This window comes from Pan paniscus, chromosome 16, assembly GCF_029289425.2.
Source record: "Pan paniscus chromosome 16, NHGRI_mPanPan1-v2.0_pri, whole genome shotgun sequence".
Classification (NCBI taxonomy): Eukaryota; Metazoa; Chordata; class Mammalia; order Primates; family Hominidae; genus Pan; species Pan paniscus.
The window spans coordinates 69,306,047-69,320,060 of record NC_073265.2 but is presented as its reverse complement, the minus strand read 5'-3'; the positions used below and the strand labels follow the sequence as shown (position 1 = coordinate 69,320,060).

The 14,014-nt window shown below is 42.4% G+C and overlaps 1 protein-coding gene across 10 annotated transcripts in view; it reads right to left on the bottom strand.

Annotated features, from left to right (window-relative positions):
• The window catches only part of ZFAND6 (zinc finger AN1-type containing 6), an 85,813-nt gene extending 72,547 nt beyond the window's left edge, over positions 1–13,266 (bottom strand). For 2 of the 10 annotated variants that reach the window (XM_034939264.3, XM_034939263.3), the window contains exon 1: positions 10,883–13,266. The gene's annotated coding sequence lies outside the window, so the exon portion shown is untranslated. Of the gene's footprint in view, positions 1–9,611; positions 10,499–10,728; positions 10,779–10,882 lie in introns of those variants that run through there. The other 8 variants (XM_034939265.3, XM_055098935.2, XM_055098928.2 and 5 more) reach the window with 8 other exon arrangements.
• Between the last annotated feature and the right edge of the window lie 748 nt (positions 13,267–14,014).

Below are 14,014 nucleotides of genomic sequence, written 5' to 3'. Positions count from 1 at the left end.
AAAGAACTGTGGACTCAGTGATTCCGGATCGTTTTAAGATCTTTGGGACCTGCTTGAAAGAACATCAAGATGATTATCATTTTAGGTAGCAAACAGGTTAAAATTAAGAGTTAGCTTATTTCATTTCTAAATCAGCAGCAGCAGAAAACAACAGCAAAAACAAAAAGAAAGCAATGTCACAATCATAAAATTTATAACCGAGATAATATGAAAACAATATTGCTTCTCAGGAACAAGGAGCCTGCAAAAAGCTCTGGAGCTCCCTGACTGCATGCAGTAACAACACTTTTTAAGCATCAAGTATTCAAAGGATGTATTGTATATTATTTGTGGAAGCCCAGAAAGTTTCCCAAATCTTATCAGCTAAAAACAATTTAGAAGAGAACAAGCCACTGAACAATTTGGTCCCACTTCACTTTTGATTAAAAAGACCCTGCTTACATAAAGAATCAATATCTAGACTATTAGGAACAACTTTTGGCAGAATATATACAGAACAGGGCAAACACTTTCTTAGAATTTTGAAGGATTCCATAATAGTTCAAACTGCTCTTCCTACAAAAGAAATTAATCCTGGGCATTTTCTCTGGCACGACTGGTGGTTTATTGTAGTAGTTGATAAAAAGACCACCCTGACATTAGCAAAACATAACTGGGATCACTAAGGATAAACTATGAAAAACACCTCAATGGGGAATAAAAAATAAAAAAATATGGCCAGGTGTGGTGGCTCACGCCTGTAAATCCCAGCACTTTGGGAGGCAGAGGCAGGTGGATCACAAGGTCAGGAGTTCAAGACCAGCCTGGCCAAGATGGTGAAACCCCGTCTCTACTAGAACTACAAAAATTAGCCTTGTGCAGTGGCAGGCGCCTGTAATCCCAGCTACTTGGGAGACTGAGGCAGGAGGATTGCTTGAACCCGGGCAGCAGACATTGCACTCCAGCCTGGGCTATAGAGTAAGACTCTGTCTCTAAATAAATAAATAAATAAATAACAAAAAATAAAAAAAATTTCCCTGGCCAATACACATTGCCTACAAAAGTAAGATATATTTGAGCTTGCAATTCCTGGTGTATCTCTCCTGACTCCTTAGGGAAAAGATTACAAGGTGTGTATGAGGAGTTGGGGAGTCTGAATGAATGGCCTATGCGGTCAAACACTGAACACAAAGGAAACATTAAGGAAACATACAGATAAGCAAGCATAAACCAAGCTGATAGGATAAGGTATCTTTCTACAAAAAAACAGTACATTGCTTTGTTTTAGGTCTCAAGGGATAAACAAGGTCACTGATTAACGCAAAATAAAAAGAAACAGGGATCACAATAGTGAGACGAAAGTAAAAGAGAAGGCATTTATAATACTCAACTATTAAGATTTTAAGTCATAAATTTTCATGTGCCAAACAACATATCATAGATCATCTAAGAAAAAGTGCTAGACATAGAAAAACTAAGAGAAAATAGACTGGCCAACTTTAAATTCTCTCTCTCCTTGGAGGCCTAAACCAGAAAAAAATAAATAAAATATTACATAAAAGACGAAGACTCATTCTTTATATAGCTACTGAAAGAGCTTTTCTCAACCATTTTAATCAGTCACAAAGAAAACAATTCTGAAAAGCAAAAGCTGAATAGGTAACATTCTCTGTAAACTATGCAATAACATTCAAAAGTTAACAGAGTTAGTTTATTCATTCACCAAATCTTTTGAACGTCTATTATGCGCTGAAGATACCACAGTAAATAAAATGGATATAGTCCCTACCACTGTAGAAACTTATGGTCGAGTCAGACCAGTGCTGTCTCACAGAAACATAATGAGAGCCACATGTGGTTTTCTATTTCCTAGTAGTCACATTGAAATTTAAAAATTGGCTGGGCACAGTGGCTCACGCCTGTAATCCCAAGACTTTCAGAGGCCAAGGCAGACAGATTACTTGAGCTCTAAAGTTCAAGACCGGTTGGGCGCGGTAGCTCACGCCTATAATCCCAGCACTTTGGGAGGCCACAGTGGGCGGATCACCTGAGGTCAGGTGTTCGAGACCAGCCTGGCCAATATGGCGAAACCCAGTCTCTACTTAAAACACAAAAATTAGCCAGGCGTGGTGGCACTCGCCTGTAATCCCAGCTACTCTGGAGGCTGAGGCAGGAGAATCACTTGAACCTGGGGGGTGGAGGCTGCAGTTAGCCGAGATCGTGCCACTCCACTCCAGCCTGGGCAACAGAGCGAGACTCCATCTCAAAAAAAAAGTTCAAGACCAGCCTGGGCAACACAGTGAAATCCCATCTCTACAAAAAATTTTAAAAATTTTAAAAAATTATACGGGCATGTGGCGCGCCTGTAGTCCCAGCTACTTAGGAGGCTGAGGTGGGAGGATCCCTTGAGCCAGGGAGGTTGAGACTACAGTGAGCCAACATCACATCACTGCACTCCATCCTGGGCGACAAAGGCAACACCATGTCTCAAAAACAAACAAACAAACAAACAAACAAACAAACAAAAACAGGCCAGGCGCGGTGGTGCGCGCCTGTAGTCCCAGCTACTTGGGAAGCAGAGGCAGGAGAATCACTTGAACCCAGGAGGCAGAGGTTGCAGTGAGCCGAGATTGTGCCACTGCACTCCAGCCTGGGCAACAGAGTAAGATTCCGTCTCAAGAAAAAAAAATTTTTTTAATTAAGAAATAAAATTAACAGTAATAGTATATTTTAACACAATACATGTAAAATATCACTACTTCAATATGTAATATTTTAAAAATTGAGATATTGTTTTGTACTAGAAATCAAGTTCCTATTTCAAACTTAATACATCAGTTCAGACTTGCCATATCTCAATAGTCAGATGTGACTATTTAAATAAAATATGGTAGCCATTAGCCACAGGACTATAAATTAAGATAAATATCTATTATTGCAGAAGACTGTATCTCTGCTGTCCAACACAATCGCCACTAGCCACATAAGGCCACTGAGTGAGCACCTAGAATGTGACTAATACAAATGAGGAACTGAATTTTTAATATTAAATTAAATTTAAATTTATTTAAATAGCCACAAGTGGATGGTAGCTACCAGACTGTATGGATCTGGAAGAAGAAACAGACGCTAAAACAATTCACACAAACTTAATGAACTGGAGTTGTTACAAATGTTTATGAAAGAAAAGCCCAATATAAAATGAGCACATGAAGCCAAGAGAAAGACCTAACCTATTTTGTGGCATCAAGGAAGGATTCCTCAAGGAAATCACAACTAAGCAAAACAAAAGCATATGCAAAGGTCTTGAGTAGAGAAAACTGAAAACACAGTAGAAATAATGAAGAAAAGTAACAAGGGGTAAAATAATATATGCTATTTGTAGGAGACTGATTTGGATTACAAAATCAAAACTCCATAGGAAGGCAGGAGGGGTGGAAGCAGCCCTACCATTTGGAAATAAAAAATAAAAGTCTCCCAAACAAGTCCTGAAACAAAGCTTGTCCCACTGTCCTCCCTCAGTAAACACCAGTCATTCTAATCTTCTGTCAAATTCAAAGTCAAGTCAAGCACTTTGCATATGTACCATTTGTGCCAGCAGTTCTCTTCACATGGGAAACTACCTTCAACTTCTTGATTTTAGAACTCAGAATCAAAGTTCCAAATTTTCTACACAGGACAAGCTTTGGAGCAGCGATCCAGCTGGAAGATGGGGAAGAGGCTTCAAACTGTTTGCAATTTTTTTTTTTTTTTTTGGAGACGGAGTCTCACTGTGACGCCCAGGCTAGAGTGTAGTGGTGCAGTCTCGGCTCACCGCAACCTCCGCCTCTAAGTTTCAAGTGATTCTCCTGCCTCAGCCTCCCGAGTAGCTGGGATTACAGCTACCGGCCACCACGCCCAGCTAATTTTGGTATTTTCAACAGAGATGAGGTTTCGCCACGTTGGCCAGGCTGGTCTTGAACTCTTGACATCAAGTGATCTCAGCCAGGCCTGCAAAGCAATTTTCACAAAATATTTTGCCAAAAAAACTTAGTCATTTCGGCTGGGCGTGGTGGCTCACGCCTGTAATCCCAGCACTTTGGGAGGCTGAGGTGGGTGGATCACCTGAGGTCAGGAATTTGTGACCAGCCTGGCCACTGTGGTGAAACCCCATCTCTACTAAAAATACAAAAATTAGCTGGGCATGGTGGCGCATGCCTGTAATCTCAGCTACTCAGGAGGCTGAGGCAGGAGAATTGCTTGAACCCAGGAGGCAGAGGTTGCAGCGAGCCAAGACCACACCACTGCACTCCAGCCTGGGCAACAGAGTGAGACTCCGTTTTTTTTTTTTTTTATGTTTTGATAGATTGGGAAAGCTAAAGAAACTCCCATACACACCTTGGTACCACCAATCAACTTAAACATGACATCCTCAGAGAGACAGTCTCAGATCATCCAATTAGCACCTTCTATTATTTATTTACTTCCTAGACACTTGTCGAAATCTGAAAATTCTTTATTCGTTGGTTTGTCTATATTGACAGACTGTAACTGGATGAAGGCAAGAGACCTTGTCTTGTACATAGTTGTGTCCTCAGCACTTGGCAGAATGTCTAGATGGAGCAGGTGCTTAAATACTTGTTGAAAAAATAAAAACTGCAACTGCAGGGGTTTTTAAATATATAAACATAAAAATATTACTCATCAAAATTTAAGTAATATAGCTAAAGCTATGCTCAGAGGAACATTCAATAGGATTACATTTTTTCATTATAAAACATAAAATATTGTAAAAGTTGCAATTTTTTTAAGTTAAAAAACTCAGAACTGGCCAGGCACAGTGGGTCACGCCTGTAATCCCAGCACTTTGGGAGGCCGAGGTGGGTAGATCACTTGAGGTCAGGGGTTCGAGACCAGCTTGGCCAACACGATGAAACCCTATCTCTACTAAAAACAAAAAAATTAGCCAGGTGTGGTGGCACACCCCTGTAATCCCAACTACTCAGAAGGTTGAGGCATGAGAATCACTTGAACCTGGAGACAAAGGTTGCAGTTGCAGTGAGCCAAGATCATGCCATCACACTCCAGCCTGGGCAACAGAGTAAGACTCTGTCTCCAAAAAAAAAAAAAAAAAAAAAAAAAAAAAAAAAAATCAAAACCAAAACTAATTTGAAGCCCCAAAAGAATAAACTAAAAAAATCTGAGGACTAACAAAGCAACAACCAAAAAAGGGGGATGGGGGGGAGACTTAATAACAGAAACACACTTGTTTACAAAATGAAAATACCATGCCCCATGTATACAAGTGTGCGCTGGTACCAAATCATTGATATTTCAATAAAACCTAAAAAGAACCAAGAAGATGTGCATTTAACATATGATAAAGGCAGCTTTATTTAAAGGCAACAAGTTGTTTTTTTTTTAGTGGGGCCAAAATTTTTAAGGAAAAATAAGGGAGGTTATTTCACTTCACATATGTCAAAATAAATCCCAGATGAACAGAAAAAGACAGATGTGAAATATGAAACCGTAAAAGAACTAGAAGAAAACTTAACTGGGTAGGAGAAGCCTTTAAATATAAAAGCAAAGTAGAAGCCATAAAAGAAAGTATTAACCTAATTTTCTTAAAAAGTAAAAACCCTTGCCTGTTTTTGTTTTGTTTTGTTTAAAAAAAAAAAGAAGAGAGAGAGAGAGCAAGAGAAAAGAAAACACTGTTAGGTAAATGAAGAGCCAGGAAAAATATTTGCATGCCAGGCCCAGTGGCTCATACCTGTAATCCCAGCACTTAGGGAGGCCAAGGCAGGTGAATTGCTTGAGCCCAGGAGTTTGAAACCATTCTGGGCAACATGGTAAAACCCCATCTCCACAAAAAATTGCCAGGCATGGTGGGGAACGCCTGTAATCCCAGTTACACAGGAGGCTGAGGTGGGATAATCACTTCAGCCCAGGAAGTAGAGGCCTCAGTGAACCATGACTGCACCACTGCCCTCTAGCCTGGGTTATAGAGCAAGACCGTGTCTCAAAAAACATTTAAAAAAAACCAAACATACGTGTGTGTGTGTGTGTGTGTGTGTGTGTGTGTGTGTATGTATACATGTGTATATATATTTGTGTGTATATGTATATTTGCAGTATATAGCAGAGTTGCTATCCTAAACCCTAAAAATATAAAAGGTTTAAAAGGGTATCACAAATATAAAACACCAGCCAAAATGGGCAAAAGATAAACTAGAAGATGTCCAATATCCAGGTTTATTTACCATCATAATTAATTAAAGAAATATATGATGATTCCTATAGAAAGGGAAGGAAAGATGGAGGGTAGATGGATAGACAGATAATGCTGGTAAAGATATACAAGAAATGTGTATTCTGTCACATTTTTAGTCAAATTTGATATTAAAGTTTGATGTTAGTCAAACTTTTAAGGACAAAATTTGGCAATATTTATGAAAAGACTTTAAGAAATGTTCATATGCTTTGATTCAGTGATTGTAAGACAGACTAGATCCGAAAGAAACAATGACAAATACACAGTAGTAGCTCGTATGATATTTATCACACTACTTATAATAATAAGAAAAAATAATAAACTAACTTAAGTTACACCCAACAGATAACTAGGTTATAGTACTTTTATAAGATGGAACTGTCCATGTGGGTAACCACTAGTCATATGTGGCTACTGAGCACTTGAAATGTGGCCAGTCTGGGTCAGACATGGTGGCTCACGCCTGTAATCCCAGCACTTTGGGAGGCCAAGGCAGGCAGATCATTTGAGGCCAGGAGTTCAAGACCAGCCTGGCCAACATGGCGAAATGCGGTCTCTACTAAAAACATAAAAATTTAGGCCGGGTGCAGTGGCTCACGCCTGTAATCCTAGCATTTTGGGAGGCCTAGGCAGGTGGATCACCTGAGGTCAGGAGTTTGAGACCAGGCTGGCCAACATGCTGAAACCCTCTCTCTACTAAAAATACAAAAATTAGCTGGGTGTAGTGGCACGCACCTGTAGTCCCAGCTACTGGGGAGAGGCTGAGGCAGGAGAATCGCTTGAACCCAGGTTGCTGTGAGCCGAGACTGTGCCACTGCACTCTAGCCTGTATAACAGAATAAGATTCCGTCTCAAAAAAAAAAAAAATTAGCTGGGCCTGGTGGTGCACGCCTGTAGTCCCAGCTACTCGGGAGGCTGAGGAACAAGAATCACTTCAACCTGGGAGGCAGAGGTTGCGGTGAGCTGAGATCGCACCGTTGCACTCCAGCCTGGGAGACAGAGCAAGACTCTGTCTCAAAAAAAATACAAAAAAAGAAATGTAGCTAGTCTGAATTGAGATGTACTTTAAGTGGAAAATACACACCAAATTATAAAGACAGTCTAAAAAAAGACAACTATCCCATCAACAATTTCTTATACTGATTACATGTTGAAATAATAGTTTTTGGGTTAAATAAAACGTATTTTCACCTGTTTCTCTTTTTTTCATAATGTGGCTACCAGAAAATTTTAAATTACTTAATGTAGCTCCCATTTGTGACTAACGTTGTATTTCTAGTGGACTTTGCTAGTCTGAGGTATATAAGCCACAGTAAGAGGTTTCAATTTTATCTGGTATATTGAAAAACTACTGGGAGGTTTTGAGTCAGAGAGTAAGATACTGTAATTTACAAATTTACACATTTAAATGAAGCAGAAGAGTAGAAAAGTTGAAGCAATGGTAACAGATGACTTCTATTATCATCTTATATGAAATAAGATGGTGAGGCAGATTACATTTCGGTAAGTTCTTAAGAAAGAGCCAGGCTGAGAGTGTTTAGAATGGACTCTTAATAGTTTAGGATATTAAGAATACACACATAAAGACCAGGGGTATACCTGACAAAATGTTAACAATAGTTATCTATCATGGTGTTATAGGTGGCTTTTCTTAGTAACTTTCTATTCTTTCTCAAGTTTGAGAGGGAAAACCCCATATACATTGTCCTTATAATTAAATAAAAAATAAGGTTTTTAAAAGCAGAATACAGCCCTACCAAAACAAAGCATCCTGATATTTGTCTGCAAGCTACATACAGAAAAAAATGAAACCATCTCTACTCCCATGCCTTCAAACAAAAAGGTTATTCAAAATTACATGTAAATTCACTCACATACATGAATGAAACATGAAACACATAAAAACACACCTATCTTCAGGATAGTAAGGAGATACTATTCCCTAATTTGTCGCTGTGTTCCTGTTAGCATAATGAAACAGATCCTCGGGAAACACACCTTGTGGGCATTCTCTAATCTGAAACATATTTAAATATGGAGTTAACAAATCCTGAACCACCACACAACTTTTCCAAAAATCTTCCAAAGGATACAAAATTTAATTCCACAGAATAACACCTTGGTCCTAATGCTTTCCCTTAAAGGGTGTGACATTTGACAGGTGTTTTCCTTAATTAAAGTCTGTGCAAAAGTGGAAGGATAAGCTTAGGACAAGTTTCCTTTACATGAGTATGCTAAGGCACAAGAGAAATTTTTAAGTAATTTGCTAGAGATTAGAGGGGAGGAGAGGAACAGCAGAAAGGATAATTTACTTTACATACAATCCAGCGTTTTTTCTACTATACTATTTTTGCATTGAAAAGGAGATACCAAACAGTGCCAGACTTTTTACAATGTGACTTCAAAGTAAGAGAGTCATTATACATAGGTTAACAGGAATTTTGGGTTTTCATGCAAATGTTCAACTAGGTTGAACTAGTTCAATCACTACGGCTATGAATCTTCTATTTAAACATAATAGAGAATCCTAATGTTTTTCATTCATTTTATTTCTAGGTAATTCAATCTATTCTAGTCCTGATTACCTAATACCGTCGAATGCAATCCACATTAAGTATTTACTCTAGAGAAATTCTTGTACTTGTGTACCAAGAGCCGGAAACAAGAAATGTTCACAGAGCAAGACTGCTTATAGCAAAACAAAATAAAAAACAATAAAAATACGGTCGAAGTGCCCGTAAGTTATGGCAGATTAACATATCATAAAGCAATGAAATAAACTACAGCCACATACTATTTTTATAAAGCTCAAAAGAAAAACAAATTAAATGCCACACAGTTTCGGCATACAAACATATGATAAAACTATTTTTCAAAAAGTCAAGGAAGTGACATACACAAAATCCACTGCACAGATAAGAAACTCATAGACAAATGCAAGTTTTAGTAATGTTCCAGTTTTGGGTTTGGGGGGAGTCGTCAAGGATTTATGATGTTTTTATCTGTTTATACTTTACTGTGTTTTTTTTTTGTAGTATTAAATATATTTTGGTTACTTCTTAAAAACTTTACTGACATATAGTTGACAATAAACTGCACATATTTGAAGTGTAAAACGTGTAAGTTCTGACATACGCATACACCCAAAAAGTTATCACTACAAGATAATAAATCCACCGACCCCTGTATTTTCTCCTGCACATTGGTGATGTCTCCCTTTAAACACATTTTAAAACGTAAAAAAGTAAAAATAAAAAAGACAACTTGTTTTGGAAAGCTAAACGTGCATATTTTGCAAAACATTTCCCCTAGGGCTCTGGAGAAACTATACAAAACTCAGAAAGTGCCTTAAAATTGGTGACATGGTTACTGAACAACTAACCTTAAAAGTTTGTGGTATTTTACACTTTTAAAAAATCAAATTCCGATATCGGTTTGAAAGAGGAATTTAATCCTGTTTCTCGGAGCTTCAAAATCATTAATTCTGCCCGGCTTTTTTTTGAGACGGAGTCTCCCTCTGTCGCCAGGCTGGAGTGCAGTAGCGCGATCTTGGTTCACTGCAACCTCCGCCTCCCGGGTTCAAGCGATGCTCCTGCCTCAGCCTCCCAGTAGCTGGGACTACAGGCGCCCGCCACCACACCCAGCTAATTTTTGTATTTTTAGTAAAGACAGGGTTTCACCATGCTGGCCAGGATGGTCTCGATCTCCTGACCTCGTGATTAGTCCGCGTCGGCCTCCCAAAGTGCTGGGATTACAGGCGTTGAGTCACCGCGCGTGGCCAATTCTGCCCAGTTTTTATGGCCCAACAACTTAATATAAATTATCTTTAGGTAACCCCAAGGTCCTAACTTCCTCACAACTGGTTACAACTTCCGAGATGTGAAGGTAAATCATAGCGTCCCAACTGTGTGGGTTAGTTAGCACATGACTTAAAAACCAAGTTAAAAAGATTTCAAACACAATATTCTTTCATACTTTTTTAGGTAGCTAAAACTTAAATATAACTATTTCAAAAGAGCAGACAAAAAATTTAGAATCCTAAGCAAGCTAAACCCAAGCAGGAAAAAAAGAGACCAATTCCCTTCCCGGTGCCAGTCAGGAGTTGGAGACACCGGGCTGCCTCCGGCTGGTTTCTGAAAAACACCGCAGGTGGAAAAACATCCCGAAGAGGACCTGAGACTCGGAGGAGGCGGGGAGCTGACGCGCCCCAGTATGCCCGGGGCCCTTCCGACCCCCGCCAGCCACCCGCTCGCAACCCGCTCGGGGCGGCGCGCGTCGCGGCCTCCGCGGCCCTGAAGAACTGAGTTTCCCGACCCCAGCGCGACCACCCTGACAGGAAGCGGCCCCCGGCCGCGGGCGCCCGCGCGCCGTCTGAGGTGAATCCGCCGATCTCCGGCCCCCACCCCCGGAGCCGGGAGTCCTCGCCCTCTCGCCCGCGGTCCTCGCCCTCTCGCCCGCGGTCCTCGCCCTCTCGCCCGCGGCCCCCGCGGGCCCACCACCTGCTGCGCCGGCCGGCCGCCCTCCGCTTCCGGCTCTCCGGCGCCGGGAGGGGCCGGGGGCGGGCCTCGCCTAGCTGCAGCCGGATGGGGGAAGGGAGCAGGCGGGGGAGGGGCAGCGCCGGGCAAGCCGGGCCCCGCGGGCCGCGGTCCTCACCTGGCGGCGGCTCTCTCCGCCTGACGCGCTGCCCGCCGTCGCCGGTAGCCGCCGGTGAATGGGTACAGGTAAGGCCGCCGAACCCCTGCTTGCTCCGGCTCCGCCACCGCCGGCCCCTCCGTCCGCTGTTTATTAAACTTTTCTGTTTGGTTGTTCGGCCTATGACGCGACCGCGGAGGAGAGCCACTGGATTGGCCGGCTCCCGGGGCTGACGCGGCGGACCCCGCCCGCACGCTAATTATTACCGGCGCGGGCGGGGCCGCAGGCCGGAGGAGGCGGGGAGAGGCGGGGTCAAGGCTCGGAGCGCACGGCAATTGGCCGGAGGCAGGAAAAGAGGCGGGGCGGAGAGAAAGGAGATGCTCCTCCGCCCTCTGCACCTCCAGTGTCCCTTGCTCCACTGCCCTCTCTGGGGGCGCTTCCCGCCGCGGTTTCTCTACCTCCAATAGCTACGGGAAGGCGATTAAGAGGTGCCGCGGAGACTTTAAGGGCTTGGTTATGTAGGTTCAGGTACCTTTGCTACCTCGCAGGGAATGGCGTGTCCCTGTCTCGGACTGAGGCACCAAAAAGAGTTGCACTCCACCTGCCACTTGTGCAGGAAGGAATTCTGAGCTTCTGTCTTCCCATGCAGGCCGGCGCCTCAGTCTGCAAGCGCAAAGTCCGAGCTCAGGGCGCATACTGGAAAGCAGTTCTCTGCCCTGTCCTGAACTGGGACTTGGAAATAGAAGCAAGACGAGAAGCGTGCATGCACACGTGTGCAATACATACATGCACAGGCACAAGCACCCCCAGTTCCAGCCTGTTCCAAAAGCACGGGGTCAGTTCCCACCTGCGTGGTGCACGCTGGGCTGCTGCGCTGGAACTAGGGGTGATAGGCAGAATGGCTCCCCTTGAAGTTTTTCAGCCTTCGTTCGGGCTCACGAGCATCACGAGCAGGAAGTACGTGACACTTTAGTTCGAGGTCATTCAATCCTACTGTGAATGAGGGGTTTCGTTGGGGCATCCAGGTAGGCGAGCCCAGTCCTGAGAATCCTCTTTATTTTAAATGTTGGTATTTTGTTATTCATGGATTTTTTTGCATTAATTTTAATTTTAAAAAATAAAAATGTTATTCATCTTGATCACTTAGTTTTTTGGTGCTCCCTTAAATGTTGTGCCTGAAGTGAGTACCTGTTGAGCGTTTAGCAACACAGAAGTCACCTTGGGGAGTACAGTTTAAGTGGAGGACAAAAGCCTGATTGGAATGGTAATAAAACCTACTTGTTAGGCTATTTGTGGGGGTTAAATAAGATAATATACGTGAAAGAGCTTCTTGAACTAGCAAGGTTATGCGCCAAGTCTTACGGATTTTGTCTTAAATGTATTTTTCTTCCGATTCTTGTCCAGTTTATCGTTGTATTAACTCCAGCACCTAACCCAGTTGGATTTTCATATACAGTTATTATGAATTTGCAGAAATTGGGTTTACATGACCTTTACTGCTTTCCTTTGTTCCAGATTCGTTCTGGGAGATTGAGAGATTATAGTATTGCATTGTGACGTGGAATGCAGACAGACCACTGTCACTTACTAGCTTTGCGCTCTTAAGAAAATTGTGTGAAATGGGAACAAAAACCTACCACAAAGGATTGTTAAGAGGGTTAAAAGATACTGCATTTCTATTCACCCAGTAAATGCTATATGCCGACTCTCTGCCAGCCTGTGCTGTAGGTGCTGGAGACAGCATTAAGAAAGATGAAGGCCCTCCTCTCATTGACTTACACAGGGGAAGAGAGGGAGCAGAAACAATAAACAGTATACATATGCAACCTAGCGGTCAGTATATGTAAACAACATATTCACAGCACCTGGTATGTAACAGGTGCTCAATAAATGATTGTGTATTTGCATTATTATTTCCAGCCCCATCTTCTTTCCTGTGTTCCAGAGCAGGACATTCACTGTGTGCTTATCACAGCCATTCAATATGTCCAAGGCTTATTTTCCCCCAAACATATTCTTCCTCCTGTAGTCCCAATTTTGGCTAATGGTGACACCATGTTTCCAGTTATTAAAGCTAGAAACTCAAGCTTTATTGAGATTTAACACACATATCATTACAACTTACCCATTTTTAAAGAATACAATTTGCTGGGCGCGGTGACACATGCCGGTGGTCCCAGCTACTCAGGAGGGTGAGCTGGGAGAATTGCTCGAGTCCAGAAGTTCTGGGCAGTAGTGCACTTTACCCACTGGTGTCCACAGAGGGTGGGGGGCACCATCAAGTTGCCTAAGAAAGAGGACTCTGCCCAGGTCCAAAACAGAGCAGGTCAAAACTCCTGTGCTGATTAGTAATGGGATCATGGCCATTGCACTCCAGCCTGGGCAACACAGCAAGACTCTGTCTCCTATTAAAGAAAAAACAAAAAGAAAAATGGAAGAAATTATACAATTCAGTGGTTTTTAGTATATTCACAGTGGTGCAGTTATCACCACAAATCAGTTTCAGAACATTTTGTCACCCTATAAAGAAACCTTGGCAGGGTGCAGTGGCTCATGCCTGTAATACCAGGGTTTTGGGAGGCCGAGGCAGGTGGATCACTTGAGGTCAGGTGTTAAGAGAACAGACTGGTCAACACAGTGAAACCCTGTCTCTACTAAAAATACAAAAGTTAGCCAGCCTTGGTGGTGCACACCTGTAGTCCCGGCTGCTTGGGAGGCTGAGGCAGGAGAATCACTTGAACCCGGCAGGCGGAGGTGGCAATGAGCCGAGATCACGCCACTGCACTCCAGCCTGGGTGACAGAGCAAGACTCCATCTAAAAAAAAAACAAAAAACAAAAAAACAACCTTGTACCTATTAGCAGTCACATTCCCCTTTCCCCCAATCCATGCCCCACCTCCACCCCTAGGCAACCATTAAGCTACTGTGTGTCCCTTAAGTTTTGCAAGTGATCCTTTGGCCTCAGCCTCCTGAGTAGCTGGGTCTATGGGTGCAAACTACCATGCCTGGCTAGTTTTGCCTGTTTTGGACATTTCATAAATATGTAGTCATATAATATGTGGTCTTTTGAGACTGGCTACTTTCACTTAGCATAAGGTTTTCAAAGTTCATCGTGTTGTAGTATGTATCAGCACTTTATTTCCTTTTATTGCT